The sequence below is a fragment of the Lissotriton helveticus genome, chromosome 1_1 (assembly GCF_964261635.1).
Source record: "Lissotriton helveticus chromosome 1_1, aLisHel1.1, whole genome shotgun sequence".
NCBI lineage: Eukaryota > Metazoa > Chordata > Amphibia > Caudata > Salamandridae > Lissotriton > Lissotriton helveticus.
Window position 1 is genome coordinate 891,034,707 of NC_136057.1, and position 16,901 is coordinate 891,051,607.

Here is a 16,901-nt window from a genome sequence, read left to right on the forward strand (position 1 = left end):
ATTAATTTCTTACTATTGGCTTTGACATGGCCTCATGTCATCCTGAATTCTGACTCTGCCTGGCTTGAGTTTTTTCTGCACACACAGACATGCTTGCAAGTTGTTTGGGTTAATCACTTTCAAGGATTGTTTTTGAGAGCGATTGTTTAATGTACCCTGGAAGGCTTTCGTGAGCTTCGTTAAGATAAAGGCTGGAACAATCGAGAATGTAGAGGGGACGTGGGAACTCCTTCCTGCCATGGAATGCTTGCTTTGAAGCTGGCCAGTCCCAGTAAGTTTCCTTGTGCGGGGAGGAAGATTCTCAATCCTTCTAGTGTGTTTTGATATTATAAAGCTGAGGGTTGTTGACTTAGATACCGGGATTTTGGAATCCGAATGGGGACAGACGAGTCTACTTCGTTACAGGGGAACCCTTGTTGCAGAGACTCTTATTCCCGGCTGTTAAATCCCCCGGTCAGGAGTGGGCTAAGATGCTGTGTTTGCACCAGGTGCAGTGTTGAGTTTTGATTATTGCCGTTGTGATGTGTGGCCAGTGGCTTTGATCATTTGAGGTGTTATCTTTATGATGTGTAAATGAGTCAGAGTGCAGATCCAAAGTAATCATTTGAAGAATTCAGTATATATATATATATATATATATATATATATATATATATATATATATATATATATATATATATACATACACACACATGTGTATATATATATATATATATATATATATATATATATTACCTACTGGCGGTCGCCAGTAGGTATATATAGTTAGGATTTTTTCTCTATGGGATTTTTGAAAATTCTATGTCTAATAACTTTGCCGTTTGTGGACGGAATTGGCTGAAATTTTCAGGAAAATGGCACATTTTGTTTCTGAGCAGCCTTTGAAAATTTGGGGGGGGTTCGTCAAGGGGGGGCCGAGAAAAAAGGGGGGTCCCAAAACGCGTTTTTCCCATGTTAATTTCCATAGGGCGGTTGGCCTCACTTTTAGCCCGAACGGCTGAATGGATTTGCACGAAACTTGGCAAAATTGTAGGGACTGGTAGCCCGATGTGCCTTTTGTAGGTCTCAATATATGTGCTCCAGTGGATTTTGAGAAATTAACGTTTAAAAAAGATATATATCTGTAACAGCGGACCGGGCAGCGGCCCAGGACGCGTACTTTTCGCGCAACGGAGCTTTGTGAAGCGAAGCTGATTGGTTCTCCGGCGTCTGTCAACATTCCAAACAGTCCGTAGCGGCCGCCATCTTGTCTCTCGGTAGGATCGAGAGACAAGAGGAGGCGAAAGCGAAGGGGCAAATGACCATAAGGGGGAATAGTAGATCCTCGCTGACCCCCTAGGTTTGATGTGGAGGTTTTAAAAGGGCCCCGCGGGGCAAAAAAAATAATAATAATAATAATCGAACGGCTGAATGGATTTGCACGAAACTTGGCAAAATTGTAGGGACTGGTAGCCCGATGTGCCTTTGCTAGGTCTCAATATATGTGCTCCAGTGGATTTTGAGAAATTAACGTTCAAAAAAAGATATATATCTGTAACAGCGCTCCGCTTCGCGTACTTTTCGCGTTACGGAGGTTTGCGAAGCTGATTGGTTTTTCGGCGTCTGTAAACATTCCAAACAGTCCGTAGCGGCCGCCATCTTGTCTCTCGGTAGGATCGAGAGACAAGAGGAGGCCAAAGCGAAGGGGCAAATGACCATAAGGGGGCATAGTAGATCGTCCCTGACCCCCTAGGTTTGATGTGGAGGCTTTGAAAGGTTCTCGCAGGGCAAAAAAATATATACCGTTTTTTTAGTTTTTTTGCGTGGAGTGCGCTCGGTTCGCGAACCGGGAAGCGTTCTGGGGAGCGTACTTTCTTGAAAATTAGTGAAAAAAGTTAGAGTACAATAATAATTGTGAGTGATCAGATGTAGGGTAGCTCTGAGAAGAGCTTTTGGGTTTATGGTACATTTAGGTACTTATAAGTAGGTACCAATGCACATTCTTAAATTCAGAGTGAAAACTCTGTTGCCCTCATCTGAGAAGTGAACTCCATCTCCTCTGTAGATATCTTGCATGTAGTAACGCAAGTTATTGTTGTAGAGGGAGCCCATTCCATGGTCTCTCATGTAAGCTGAAACAGATTTGTTTACATGCTTCCTCGACTTCTCAATTTGTGGACAAAATTGGTTTGACCACCTCCATTTCTGTCTTTGGCATATATTTGAATATACCAAGGCAGTCTGAGGAAAAAGTGCCATCAATTGCTCAAAGGTGTCCTTTAAAAGCATTTCCAGACCTACCCCAGTCAAAGTGCCCAAATCATTACCTCCACAGTGCACAATTAACAGGTCAGGTTTGGGCAAATGCATAAAGGGTTTCACCAATGGTATCAATTGGTGACATTTTAATCCTCTGTGGCCAAACCACTTAATTTCCACATCTTGTAAATTGAGGTTAGGTAAATTCCTGTTTTCAGCGTACCTTTGAGCCCAATATATGTAACTATGTCCAACAATCCAGACAGAAAACATGGCGAGAGAAGGTTCTGCTGCAGTCAGATGAAGTGTGGCAATGAAATGGCAGTTGAAAAAATGAGAGTGTAAAATGAAAAAAACTGAGGAGTTTCTGTGTTAATGAAGCAGTAAGAGTGATTGGTGGATTTTGATTGCTGAAAACAGAAAGTTAGTGTGAATGGATGAGTTCGTTGAAAGATGTATTTTGAGTGGCGAAGAAAAAATCATTAAATGAAAGAATGCTCTGGATATGCAGGTGCACTGAGAGTTCAGAGTTCAATTGCAACATTGTTGTGTGAGAGGTCTTGCAAGAGGTGGTTGCTATGCAGAAAAAGCAGAGAGGGGGCAGAGGGGGGAAGGGTTTTGCTTTGAAAAAAAGTGAGGGAAGAGTTTTGATTGGGTGACATGAGAGATGTGTGAGGAATTACAGCATTTCTGTGCTTTTGATAGCTGCAGACTCTGGAGTGAATACCTTTTGCTCTGCTGAAGACAAATTGGTGTGTTTCTGAGACTGTTTTGAAACTCAAAGTATTTGCTAAGGTGAGAAAAGATTTCTTTAATTTAGATAGAAAATAGTGTGCTTTAAGGAGAAAATTATGAAGAAAGTTGTGTTTTTCAAATGTTGCTTTGTCTCAAGTGTTTCACAAATAGATTTTGTTTCTTTGAGAAATTGTAATTGGAGAAAATGTGAAGTATTAGTACTGACAGGGCTTTTATGTGCATAGGAGCTGTGGAGTGTTTTCAAATTATGACTTGTAAATCGTTTTTGAGAAAAAGCAATGGTTTTAATATTGATGAGAAGGACATAATGGTGTCTGCTTCTTTATAAGGTAATTGAGAGTCTGTGATGTTATTTTTCCCATTTCAATGTAAGAAGTTTGTCTGTGGAGCAAATTGCTTGTAAATATGCTCCCACCTGTGCATGGCAAATTTAGATTTTGAATGTTTCCGTTACATAGGCATGTTAAAGGTGACGGAAAATGCTGCAAAGGCAATCAAAAAATGCTTTTATGTGTCTTAAGGACATTTTAAGTCATTTCCCCATGTGCAGTGTTTTCAAATTATGAGTTGAAAATAGTTTTTGAGGTAAAGGAATGTTTTCAAAATTTATGTGCGCCATATGACCCCAAATTTCTTTTTCAGGGGTGCAGCAGGGTGTTCTTGAGACACCCCTGCACCGTCGGAAAAATTCGTAATTTGCGATGAGGTAATTGCTAATCGCAAATTGTACCTTCATTCCTATGGGCCTCCTGCTGCATGGAAATGAATGGGTAATTTGTAATTAGCAAATAGGTCATCGCAAACTAGGAATGGTAAAGAATCGCTATTTATTTCTTAAAGTTCGCTATTTAGGAAATGCAAAAAACTTTGATGATACATATGGCGGTTTATCTCTAACAAGATAAGAAGCATAGGGATAGATTTATGATGACTGGCGCATCATTAGGGATGTGTTAGTCATTCTGTGCCGCTGTTCCGTCACCTATGGTGTGCTGCATTTACAATGCGGCGCATCATGGGGCAAAAACAGCACAGATGCGTGACGTATTTGTGCCGTAAAGTTGGCGCATTGCTGGAGTTGTATCGCAAGTGTGATGAAGCTCCAGTAAGGTTGAGGGGTGCCCCTGTCGCAGGGTTTCTGTTCTGACACAGAACTGTGGACAGAGGATTGGAACCTCGGCGAATTAGGGTGTCCCAAAACTCACCTTAGTAATCAAAACCCCTTAGCAAGCTAGGTACAGTGACATTGGATATAACAAACTCTCAATGTTTAGACAATCCAGAATATGAACTTATAGTACCTCAGGATACGTGGAACTCATGAACAGTCGGTCGTTATATATTTCTTAGAAACGAGAACATGGAGTTAAGAAGAACACATGTGTATTTGAAATGTTTATTTACTAATGCCGTCTTCTCAGGCGTAATATCTTAGATTATACAAGTACACATATTATCAGTAGCAAAATTACCAGCATAGTTAATAGTACATAAAAAGCGAATGGTGACAGTATGTTAACATGCTGTAAATGAATAAGAGTTAGCAACACTTATAAGCAGCCGCGGGCCGTGGAGGGAGTTACGGTGGGCAGGGAGGCGGGGAGGGGGAGGGGCAGGGTGGAGAGGGCTTCACCCTGCCCCTCCCCCTCCCCGCCTCCCTGCCCCACCGTAACTCCCTCCACGGCCCGCGGCTGCTTATATCTCACCCTCCCTAATACACATAATATATTATTTGCTAAGAAGGTCTCTTTGTGTTGGTTTAGGGCGTGCCGATACTTTAGTGTCTTAGATTTGAAGGAATCACATCAGCATAGAAAAGATAATCCATATGCCGTGCTTAATATCGCCAACGGCATTGTGCCATAATATTCTAGCATGCGATTGCGGAACAGTGTCAGCAGCTGCAGGGCGGGAGCTTGCACAGGAGGGACATCCATATTTAAAAATGTAAAAAAGCACAAGAGCGTCCGCTGGTAATGCAAGTAAAAATGGGAATCCACGAAGCAGAGTGGAAAAAATAGAATGTAAGAAAGCAGGGATGACTCCAAAGATTTTCTCAAATGAAGTCACGAGACCACTGGTAACAACTTTAAAAAAGTGCGCCAGGCTCTTTGTGGAGGATGCGTTAGAGATAGTCCGCACCATCTTGCTGAAATGGAAAGGCGAATCTGTATTTAAAAGGGTCTGCAGCTCTGTACGGGTGTTCGCTGTGTGAAGGACGAAAGTTTCACGGGCCGAACTCAAGGCCACCTCTCTCTGAGACAAAATAGCTCTTATTCTTGCCATGCCGTTGAAATGTGCTGCCAAGGTTGGTATTTGTGGCCAGATTGAAAACTCCCTATGTTCATGTGTGGGAGGAAATAGAACATTTCTGCAGCAAATAACCCGTTCATTTACTGTTACGATAAAATGAATACTTTTAATTAACCCAGAACAATCTTCATTATTGAGCATCAAATAACTACCATTTTCCAAGAACTTGAACGTGGGGATGATAGCAGGAACTGGTGTGCCTTGCAACACGCAAGCCATATTTGGTCGGTGTTTGTTGCATGAACCGTGTAACTGTATGTGCCTACACATTAGTGAATGATCTGGCGTCTCAGTGCATTCCTCTCCATTCAGATAAAGTTCTTGATCATCTTTGAAAATCTGTATGTGTATGGAAGCGACCAGACTTGATGAAGAAAACCACTACCTAAAGGTTAATAACGACCTATTGGTATATATTTCATACAATTTGAAAACTTATATAAAGCAAAAGGCAGCGTTATTAAACCGTGGATAAGGCACGTTGCCAAAGCAGTCAACCTTTTGGATTTATACTGGAAATGTTAAAGGAAGAATTACGGAGTAGGGCCTGTAAATCTTTAATAGACAACGAGTAAAATTACTCCAACCATCGTATTCCTCTAACTCCGGGATAGTAGGGGTGTTTAATTTTTTAGAAGTAGCCAATCCAAAGCATTTGGTCTGGGAAATTGTTTCATTCACAAACAACATATGTTTTGGGATGAGACATGCACGGTGGAAAGCCTCAGTGCCTTGTACCTGCCAGGTTCGTGAACCCCAAACTGATGTAGATCCTGGATATTTTTACTCTGTATTACGTTAGCATGGTCTCATTACTGGTTTAAACGCCATTTTTCCTTTTTTGTAACTTCTGCACACGACACTTAGTTGTTGCTTTAGCTTTCAGCCTACCTGCGTCAAGATCTATGCCTGCTTCAAGCAGGCGCAGGGTTTTGATGTAGCTTTGTCCTATCTGATTGTAAATGCGGCACACCGTGGGTGGCAGAGCAGCGGTGCACGTTAACTGGTGCATCCCTGGGGATGTGCTAGTTAATATAAATCTGCCCCTTTACATTTAATTATGTGCAGGGGACACAGAGTAGGTGAGGTTTATCCAAGGTTAAGAAGAGATGAGTCCTGTTCAGTGAAAAATTGGAGATAGGCTTCAGTATATTATATACTTAAGTAGTGTGTTAAGTTTTTGATGACTGTTATTAATTTACTGTTGGGTAATAGTGGTTAATAACATTTTTTATTATATTTTACCACAGATTCAACTGCAGATTATTTCAAGATTTTAGGATGCCTAGCAAAGAAAGAGTAAGAAAGGCTGGAAAACGTCAAAGACAGCAGGAGCATGGAATATTGCAGCAGTCCTCTAACAAAAAGATTTGTCAAGTCACCAAGAAAGCACCGGGTAAGAGTCGAAAAACAGTCATAAGAAATATGTGTAGTAAAAAAAATATTACTACAGAAAATGTTTCACTCCAGAAAAGGAGAATGAATTCAAATGGTAAGGAAAGGCCAATGAGAAATGTTACTGCTAGAGTAAGAGATAACTCTATGCATGAAAGTAGAAGGAAACAACAGTTTAGGGATATTCGTAAACGAATGTTCCGCAACAGGATAATTGGGAATTTGTTAAAAAATATTAAGAAAGGTCAGCAGAAAGTGGTTTTTTATAAGAGAAAAAAAATAGTTGAGAAAGTTATTGATCAGGCATTTGAAATTAAACGTAAGTTATTTATTTTGACAATCAATAGAATTAGGAAGCTAAACAAGGTAATTTATGATTTCAAAAGAAATAGTAGATGGAAGAGAATAGTTAATCGTAGTAATTTTTGTGAAGTTTTTTCTGGAGAATGGATGCATAGTTCAAGCTCTGAGGCATTTTTTAATGAGGAGAGTTATTTCCAGGATAATGATTTGGTGCATGCAGTTGACACCAGTGGTCGAGCTTATGAAGTGAAAGATGGTTGTCCAGTTGAAAAAGAAAAACTTGTGAGAACAGAGATAGAAGAGGTGTTAGGTAATGAGGTTTTAGGGAGACGTCCTAAGGGTCCTGTGTACACCTGGAAGTGTAGTAGTATTTGCAGTGTACGACAGGATTCCATCAATTTGCTTTGTGATTTTATACGGTCATTTAGTAAGAAAAGTTTGAAGCAGAAAATGAAGTTGTTGCAAGAATTAGATCCTTGCAGAGTGAGAGAAGTGATAGGTTTGCATGGTCATTCACTGGCTTGTCTTTCCAGGAGAGTATGCCAGAGTGTTTTTCATCATTTCAGGATGCTAGCAGTGCATCATAATAAAGTGAGGAAATTAGTTAGAATGTTGTATTATGCTAAGAGTCCAGCAATTATGCTTAAACAATTATGCGCTGCTCTTTTGCATGGTTCTGAAATAGATGTGAAGAATATATGTGAAGAAATTGAGTTTTGTTACTTTGGAAGTAAAGAGGAGAATGTTGAAATTGACCAAGAAGAAGAGAGTAATGTGGAAGATAGTGTACAGGTTTCCAGTACAGATAATTTCCAGAGGGAAATTGCGACGTTTGAGGTGAAATCAAGTGAGAGGCCAAATTTCACTTGTGTGTGTTGTCGACGCACTTATTATAAGAATCAGACTAAGTTAGTGGATTTATATGGAAAAAGTGAAAGGGAAAATAATAGTGAATGGAAGGATTTTACAACATACTTGATGGTAGAAAATTGTTTTGATTTGGGATTGGATCAACGTGTGTGTACTTATTGTTGTAACAAATTAAATCAAAACCAGATGCCTGCTAGAGCAGTTCATAATAATCTGGAATTGGTTGAAATTCCTTCTGAATTGAAGGATTTAAATACTTATGAATCTATTTTGATTCAAAGTATCCATCCCTTTCAGGCTATTGTAAGAATGGAGCCAAATACAGGGAAATTGCCTCCATCAGATTTACAGAGAGGATTAAAGGGAAGAGTTGTTTATTTGCCTCTAGATTTGAAGAAAAACATTAACACAATTGGAGTAGAAAAAGTGGAAGAGGAACCTCTGGTTATCTTAGTTAATGGGGTTCCGACAAAGAATAAGAAAATATGGCAAGATTTAGTAGATGTTAGGAAAGTCAAAAGGGCAACATTGTATTTGAAAAAATATAATAAATACTATAAAAATGTATATGTTGCAGAAGAGGAAGTAAGTGAGGAAGAGGATAGCGATTTGTGTGCTGGTCAAATTGAGAAAGTAGAACCCTCTACTAGTGAAGAAATATATGAACATTATAGTGTTCATCCTTTGCATTCCAAGGAAGTCATGGGGAATGCTATTGAGTTGTTTCAAATGAAACAAGCGAAAGGGAGTCCCATTAGTGTTTGGGAGGAAAGTTTGGAAGCTCGGTGTTTCCCACAGCTTTTTCCAACAGGTCAGGCAGGAAGATATGATGAGCGACCTCATCAAATGCCTGCTTCTGAATACCGGACTTTGCGATTGTATGCAGGAGATCCTAGGTTTCGACAATGCATTCCTTATTTGTTTCATCTCCTGTTTGAAAGCGATCTGTCTGGACTGTCATATGCAGTGAACCACATCTTGAAAAGTGGTATACACATGCAAAACATCTCGGCAAGTGACTTTATGGATAAAGTCAATGTCCAAGACAGTATTTTGGATTCTCACCTGATTAATCTCATGGCGTGTCAGCGTGGTACTAATGAGTACTGGTACCGTCGTCATGGTGATTTAAAATGTATGCTGAGGAACTTAGGAACTCCCACATGGTTCCTCACTTTGAGCTGTGCTGAGTATGGCTGGGAAGACTTACTTGAATTTCTACGAGAGGCAAATGCTAACGTAGAAAACATCGAATTCAAGACACCCGGAGAACTGTGCTCTTTGGATCCAGTCAATGTATGTAGGTACTTCAATCATAGATTTGAAGGTATGATGTCTTTCATCATGAATAAGAAGAATCCACCTCTTGGAGAGGTGTTGGATTTCTTCTGGAGGAAGGAGTACCAAGCAAGAGGTGCTCCTCATATACATATGTTGCTGTGGATCAAGGATGCACCTAAATTTGGAACGGATGCAGACGACTCAGTGATGAGTTTCATAGAACAGTATTCTACGTGTGCTGTTCCAAACGCAAAGGAGAAAAAAAGCATAAGAGAAAAAGTTCTACGTTTCCAAAGCCATCGATGTGGAAAGTACTGTCGTCGTAAATTCCGGAACAAAGACAAGTTCTACACCAAATGTCGTTTCGGCTTTCCACGATCGGTGATTTCTAAAGGAAGAGTGAACAGTTTGATGTCTTCGCTGCGACATAATGTGATGAAGAAATCACCTAAAAACACATACAATTTGAAGAGGAACGAAGAGTCTAAGTACATCAACGACTACAACCCGGTGATTTTGTCCATGTGGAATGCTAACATGGATATACAGTTTGTGGCTGATAACTGTATGGCTGTGGCTAGGTATGTGACATCTTACATCACCAAAAAAGAGAAGACAGAATTGAAGGATATGTGGGAGGACATTTCCCATGAAAAGAGCCTCAGCAAGAAGTTGTACAGTTTCAGTCTGAAGATGTTGTCGCATCGAGAAATCGGAGCTTACGAATGTTCTGACCGGTTGTCTTCAGCAAGTCTCTATGCCAAGTCCAGGAGTATCGTTTGGGCGAGTGTTGGTCTTGCTGCAACGCGTAATCGAGTTCTGAAACCTGTGCGGGAAATTGAGTATTTGGCGGAAAAGGAGCCAAACAGTACCGACATTTTGAAGAGCAACATGTTGGATACATATTATCCAAATCGAAGCAGTCACCTCGAGAATGTTTGTCTGTATGAGGTTCTGCAAAATTACATATTCAAGAGGAACATCAAAGAAGATACTGAGAAAGGAGTGTATGCTGTAATAGGAAGTGAGGGATGTCTGGTCAAGCAAAGAAAATGCCACTTGATAAACCATCGAAAATTGAGTGGCGAATCTCCTGAAAAAAAGGAGTTTTTCTATTTAGCACTTTTGCAACTTTTTAAGCCTTGGCGTGCAGAAGAGGAACTGCTTGGAGATTTCCTCTGTTACGAAGACTCTTTCAATGCTGCCAAGGAGACCATAGAATGTCCTGCTTTTCCCAAATATGTAGAAATGTTGAATGTGGAAATTGAGCAGGAAGCAACGATTGCAGCCGAGATTGCCAGAGACAGTTCTCAGGACAGTCAGAGTTCTGCTTCATTGAGTCAGGATCCACTAGGAGGACCTCTTATCGAAAATGAAGCTGCCACTGCTATGAATGAAGTGGAAAGAGCCATGGCACATGCTCAGGAGGATGCGGTTAACTTAGAAGAGTTGGAAAGACAACTCAACGTTGAGCAGAGGAAAATATATGACGAACTTACCATGCAAATTGATCATGGATTAAGTCATGACAAGAAAGAGTGCTCATGTACGTCGTTGAAGCCTGTCCGACTGTACGTGAGTGGAGAAGCGGGAACTGGAAAAAGTTTCCTTATTAAAGCAATTTCATGTTATTTGCAGGAAAGGACAGAGTCATCGCTGTCTTGTGTTGTCACCGCTCCAACTGGACTGGCAGCACATAACATTAAAGGGATTACTTTACATCGTTTACTGATGCTGCCAGTGGAGCATGACAACAAATTAGAATATCACAAGCTATCTGGAGATGCTTGTTTTGAAGTTTCAAGAGTCTTGAGGAAAATGAAACTTCTTATCATTGACGAAGTAAGCATGGTTTCCAATGTCATGCTTGCCTTTGTGCATTTGAGAATGCAAGAAGTTCTCAAAACAGAGTATGATGTGTTATTTGGTGGCAAACACATCATTGTTTTTGGAGATCTTCTGCAGCTGACACCAGTGAAAGGGCAACCTGTGTTCAAAATGCTCACGCATGAAGATACCAGGAAGTGCTTAGGGAGTATTGGCAACGTCAATATATGGTTAAACTTCAATTATGCTGAACTGCATGAAAATATGCGTCAGGCAAAGGATGAAGTTTACAAGACTATTCTACAAGATGTTAGAATTGGAAAAGTGACCGAGCATGGGAAAGAAGCTTTACATGCACGATTACTGACAAATTTATATCCAGACGAAGATGTTGTGCCTGAGAATATTTTTCAGAAAGTTACTGAGAAAAAATCTGGAATATGTTTGATGCCAACTCTTGCAGAATGTGCCAAATTCAACAACAAAATGTTGCATTTAGAAAAGCAAGAGATTGTGAAATTGGAAGCTATTGACAGAGTAGAGCATATGGGATCAACAATTATTTTGTCTGAGAATCTGAAAACAAAATTGGATTCATTAGAGAAGAGTATATCTAAAACTGCGGGTTTTGAAAAGACTCTGAATGTGTGCTTGAACTGCCGTATAATTTTAAGAAGGAATTTACATGTTGAAAGAGGTCTGGTAAATGGATCAATGGGTAATGTTGTTGATTTTGTGAAATACAGAAATAGAGATGGAATTGAATTTTTAAAAATTAAATTTGATGGCATTGAGGAAGTACAGCTAATTGCTCGTTGTTCTGCTAGATTTTTGCTTGTAAAAGACTTATATGTTCGTCGTAAGCAGTTTCCTGTTTGCTTGGCATATGCGGTGACAATCCATAAATCGCAAGGTTTAAGTGTAGACTGTGCATTGGTGAATATTGGCAGTTCTGTGTTCAAGGAGGGTATGGCATATGTGGCATTGTCACGAGTTAGGACTTTATCGGGATTGTACTTGATTGAGTGTGATGTCACAAACATTTGTGCGGATCTAGATTGTGTTAAGGAATACAATAGGTTGAGAAGAGAGTATGCGCCACATTTGCCTCAGTATCCTTTGTTTGAGAAACGTGTGGTAGGCCGGAAACGAAGAAATGTGACCAATACTGGGGAGGTTGTAGCAAAAAGACGAAAAGTTGATGAACCTGAAATTATAAGCAGAAACAAAAAGGATTCTGTTGAAGATGTTGTTGGTTTTCAATTTGAAAACAGTTCTGGTGTCAACTGCTATGCTAATGTAGTGGTTAATGTTGTCTTTTCTCTAGAAACTTTAAAAGAACAGATTGTGGTCAATTCGGATCAAAGATTTTGCAGTTTGTTAAATTCTGTGTTAGAGAAATGTAGCACTGATAGAACAAACATAGAAAGTGTGTCTGAAATTCGAAATCTGTTAGACAGATGTTCAGGCAAAACACAATTCTCTCAAAATAGTCAGCAAGATTGTCAGGAGTTTTTAATGTATATGCTTGATGTATTGCATGATGAAGGTGTAGATGTAGATCACCTGTTTGGGCTTTCTTATCAATGGCAGCATGACTGCGAGAACTGTAGGGTATCAGCTACTACTAGTGTAGACTCAGAAAGATTTATATATTTAACTTTGCCAGACAGTAAATCAGTCTCTTTTAATAAGCTAGTAAAAGCAGCTGATCACAACATGGAGTGTAGCCAATGTAAATCTGAAATGATGTCCACATTATTTATACGAACATATGGCCAGTATGTCATTTTAATGTTCCAACGATGTAGGCCTGATGGAACAAAATTGACAACTTTAATTAAAAAGTTTGTGGCTTCACAGTTGTCAATATCAGGAAGGACTTTTGTAACTGTAGCAATTATATATCATGATGGTCCTTCAATAACATCAGGACATTATACAGCTTATTTAAAGTGTAGAAATGGCTGGTCATTCTGCAATGATTCTGTTTTAATTTTCAAAAAAAAATTGCCATATGACCTTAAAAACTCTTACCTGGTGTTTTTAAAACCAAAATTTTAGGGAAAGAATCTCGGGATGTGCTCTGAGGAATTTCAAGAAGTTCTCATGGCTCCTACACTATTTGGCCTTGACGATAAGTGTAGTACAGAGACATAACTTTTTACCATAACACTGGACGTTATTGAGAAATACGTGCACTTTGAATGAGTTCAGAAAAACTATTTCTTTTTATAAGCTAATTGAAGCAGCGAATCAAAACATGGAGTAGAGGGAATGTAAGTCTGCAATGCTGTCTACTGTTTTACATTGCTTTGTGATTAAAAGTGATGTAGAGAATTAAATAATTGTACTAGTCATAAAGGTAGTGTAAGTCTGCTTCATAGTAAGCAGTATCAGTGTGATAGGAAATGTAGAACATGATTGAGCAAGAAGGGGAAGATATTACTAGTCCAGGATTGTGTAAATGATCTTCAACATTTTAATTCTGAAAGTTGCGGAAATGCGAAAAGACGGGATTGGCTTACAAGAAATCCAAGAGTTATACATGGCTCTGACACGATTTGGCCTTGTGGAATCGTGTGGTAGAGAGCGAGAAGTCATTTATTGTATGTAACATGTTTTTGAAAACGATGGAGGTTTTCTTTCAGAAAGTGGCGGGTTGAAAGTAATAACAGCACAACAGAGTGTAAGCTGTTCATAGGACATCCTTGGCCGTCATGGAAAGTAAGTTAACTTTAAGGAGTTCTGAATTCTGATTTATAATGTATGGGTTTTTTAAACACAATCATTTTGATTGTGTTTTTTTTTCCCCGCTGTTATATGATGAATACCTTCAAGTCACTGTTTTAGTGAAATTTGATACATTCTGAGAACAGCAAAAATAAACCATTTAACATGTATAATTAATTCTGTTCTGTTTGCATTTATGATGTACATGTAGAACTGTGTAGGAGGCATGGAGAAGGTGAGGCTTCTGTCAGTGTCAAAGTTGTTGCATACAGTGCTCATATTCTACGTAGTCTTTTATATTTCATTACTTTCACTGTTTCTGACAGATCTAAAAAAAATTTTTTTAAAAGAACAGTAAGTATAAGGGAAGGAAACAGACAGTTATGTTAAAAGAAACACAGCTATAGGGAATAAACTAGGGATACTGTTACCCGCAATCCTCTGCTGATGATGTCACTGAGCATGTCATGAATGATGTAATGTGTGACATCATCAGCAGTGGATTACGGGTAATAGTATCTCTAGTTTACTCCCCTATAGCTGTCTTTCTTTTAACATAACTGTCTGTTTCCTTCCCTTATACTTACTGTTCTTTTTTAAAAAAAAATTTTTTTGGTTCGCTTCCGGTTCGCGTACCGGGGAGCGAACTGGGAAGCGAACTAAGAGAAATAGAGGTTGGCACAGTTGCAAATATTGTACCAATTTTTTTATAACGGGGAGGTAGTTCTGAAAAGAACTTTTTTTTAAATTGTTTTTGTTGTTTTATATTTTTTTTATTATTTTTCTGAACATTTTTTTACTTTTTTTGAATTTTTCTGAACAGTTTTATATTTTTTTTGTTTTTTTTTCGGAGGGGGCAACGAAAACGATTCATTGTAAAGGGCTCAACAGGAGGAAGAAAACAAAAAAAAGAATTTATTGTTTGGGGAGTTTCGGACAAACATGAGCATGATTGTTTATAGCTCTGTTGATCAGAGTGATGCTACTTTCTGCGTAGCAAATGATTCCACTGCAATGTACGCAGACTTGTTTTACTTCACGAAATCTCGTTTGTATATTTGGCACCATCTCCCTGCCCTCTGGTCCCGTTACTTCCGGTACAACAGATCTTCTGGCCATAATAGGGAGATTATCTAGGTCGTCCTGTTCCTCTTCTTCCTCTTGTTGCTGAATTATAACTTTAGCAGGTGGTCCACTCTTCCTTGGATGTGGTGGAGGTGGTGGGGAAGCACCAGCTGAAGCTAGTAAAGAAGCCATTGCTCACTGGTAACAAAGGGTCTTTCTCTCACAATGATGAAAGTCAGAGTGAGGAAAGAAGGAGGGATTTTCACCATTTGGGAAAAAAAATAGTTCTCAACCAATGAAAAGTGTTCATTTTAGATCATATGACCTAGTCTTACATCATTAGGAAACCGAAAGTGAAATGAACCAATGAAAAGTGTTATTACCAAGTCACATGACCTGCTGTGTTTACGTTACGCGCTTTGCAGGGCCTCCCGGTTTGCTTCCAGAAACCTGTGCTTTGCGACTCGGTAAGCGTACGAGTTCGCTAACGTAGCACGTCATACGACGTATCACGCGACAACGCGAAACGTCATGCGGACGGGAGGCGTCACGATGTTGTTTTCTAACGCGGCAGTTGCGGTAAAGAAACGTTTACCGGCTCGCGGTCTATTTCGCGGCATCAAGGTCAGCTAACGGGAAGCTTCCCGATTCGCGAAGCGGGAACGAAGAAAAAAAAATATTTAAAAAAAAATTATTCATAAACATATAAAATATATTTTTGGATTTAAAGAAGAATACATTTTACAGCTACAGATATTAGCTGTTAAAAAACCAATGAAATTCACTGAAAAAACCATAGGTTATAGACCATATATAGTTAGGAATTAGCATTTACAAAACCTTGAAAATTCACTGAAAAAACCATAGGTTATAGACCATATATAGTTAGGAACTAGCATTTAAAAAACCTTATTTTACTCACACAAAACCATTGAAATTCCATATATAGTTAGTTGCACTAACTATATATCGCGCACCCGCAATCCACTGCTGATCATGTCACATATTACATCATTCATGACATGGTCAGTGACATCACTGATGACATCTCATTTGACATCAATGACCACATCACTGATGATATCATTCATGTGACAATACAATGCATCTCCTCACGTTTTAATATAACCTCTGTTTCACCCAGTGTTAAATACAGAGTATAATTTTTGAAACCATTGACACACCAATACTAGTTACTACATACGTACTCACTGATTCCTACGTCTACACACACATTCACTCATTCACCCATACAATCATTCATACATACAATCACTCATCTTTACAACACTATCATATGCACTCATACACCTATACAGACACTTACACTCTGCCACTCATCCATGGAGTTACTCACACACCTAGTCAGTCCTGTAAAGAATCAATCACACTTCCATTTTCTTGTCTATACAGTTAAACATAGAGCACCTTACATTTTCAAACATATACTAACACATACTTACTTTCTTATACAATCATTGATACAAGTACACATTGATCTGCACAGAGTCACACACCTCCCAGCCAGCCACACACACACTCAGTCTCCTATACAAATACTTGGACAATCAATCAATAACCCATATAGTTAATCATATAGCTACTGATCAACACATGCAGCAGTTTACAGAACAACAGACATAATGATGCACAAATTAAGACAGTTTAGTCACTAACCCATGCACTCAGTGAGACACATTTAATCACTCACTCATACATTCAGTCATGCACCTACTAAATCCTTCGTCCAGACACTTATACATCTACTCATTCTTCAATATGTAAAACATATTTAAACTTTACAGAAACACACAGTCACTGGATGATGTCATCAGTGATCTCATCAGTGATGTCATTTGAGATGTCATCAGTGATGTCATCAGTGATGTCACTGACCATGTCATGAATGATGTAATATGTGACATGATCAGCAGTGGATTGCGGGTGCGCGATATATAGTTAGTGCAACTAACTATATATGGAATTTCAATGGTTTTGTGTGAGTAAAATAAGGTTTTTTAAATGCTAGTTCCTAACTATATATGGTCTATAACCTATGGTTTTTCCAGTGAATTTTCAAGGTTTTGTAAATGCTAATTCCTAACTATATATGGTCTATA

At 39.0% G+C, this 16,901-nt stretch overlaps 1 protein-coding gene across 2 annotated transcripts in view; it reads right to left on the reverse strand.

Annotated features, from left to right (window-relative positions):
• SCAF11 (SR-related CTD associated factor 11) overlaps window positions 1-16,901 on the reverse strand; it is an 864,597-nt gene that overhangs the window by 380,609 nt on the left and 467,087 nt on the right. The gene's annotated exons all lie outside the window — the stretch shown is intronic.